This window comes from Octopus bimaculoides, chromosome 18 (assembly GCF_001194135.2).
Source record: "Octopus bimaculoides isolate UCB-OBI-ISO-001 chromosome 18, ASM119413v2, whole genome shotgun sequence".
NCBI classification, from domain to species: Eukaryota; Metazoa; Mollusca; class Cephalopoda; order Octopoda; family Octopodidae; genus Octopus; species Octopus bimaculoides.
The window spans coordinates 9,724,469-9,725,584 of record NC_068998.1 but is presented as its reverse complement, the minus strand read 5'-3'; positions in this window follow the sequence as shown (position 1 = coordinate 9,725,584).

Below are 1,116 nucleotides of genomic sequence, written 5' to 3'. Positions count from 1 at the left end.
AAATACACACATGCACGCACACACACACACATACACACACGCATATTCCTTGCAGTCACCCAGGCAGCTCAGGTTCGATTCCTGGCATAGGAACCACTGGCGGCAACAGCCTTGGGGCTGAAACGTATAAAAGAATTAAGGAATAAAAGACTATACCCAAGAAGTGAGATCCAGAGATTCTCAGCATACAAGACACTTAGGCTCCGATGTCTTCACGGGGGGAGCAATTCAGCGGATAAAGAATAGCTATGAGGGGGGATCAAGTTGAGCAGACATGGAGGCAATTATGCGGATAAACAACTTGGGCAAATTAAATATAACAGCTTGGGTATGAAATACAATATATATATATATGTGTATATATGCAAAACGAAGGGAAAGCATAGATACCATAGTGATATATTCATTTATATACGTGCATATATATATATATATATATATATATATATATATATATATATACGTGTGTGTGTGTGTATGAATATATATATATATATACATGAATACACATACACACACAGAAATATGTATATGTATATTTGTGATCTGTTCATGGTTGCTCCAAAACAAGTGTGTATAGAGTGTTCTTGATTACATACGATTGGTTGTGTGCGTTTTTGTGATAATATATATATATCTCACACACATCCACATACATGCACGAATGTACACACACACACACACACATATGTTTATATTTACTTACGTGTATATTTGTATATATGATTGTACGTAAGCAACCAGATATGGAAGCTCAAATATTTGCGACTCTATGTGTGTGTGTGTGTGTGAATGTGAGTGTGTGTGCATGTGTGTGTGTGTGTGCGTGCGTGCGTGCGTACGTACATGTGTGTATGCGAAGGTGTTAGATTAATTAAAAACTCCGCTTTATGTACTTCCTAGATTGACAGCGCAGAAGATATGGATAAACATTCTAGTGACAGTTGAACGATATAAGTCGTTATACACAGTTTTTTTGACCACGCATCAACACACACATACACACACACACACACAGAGGCAGGCGCATACACACAAACAAATGCACACACACACACTAACACACACACATACTCACACATACATATATATATATATATATATATATATATATAT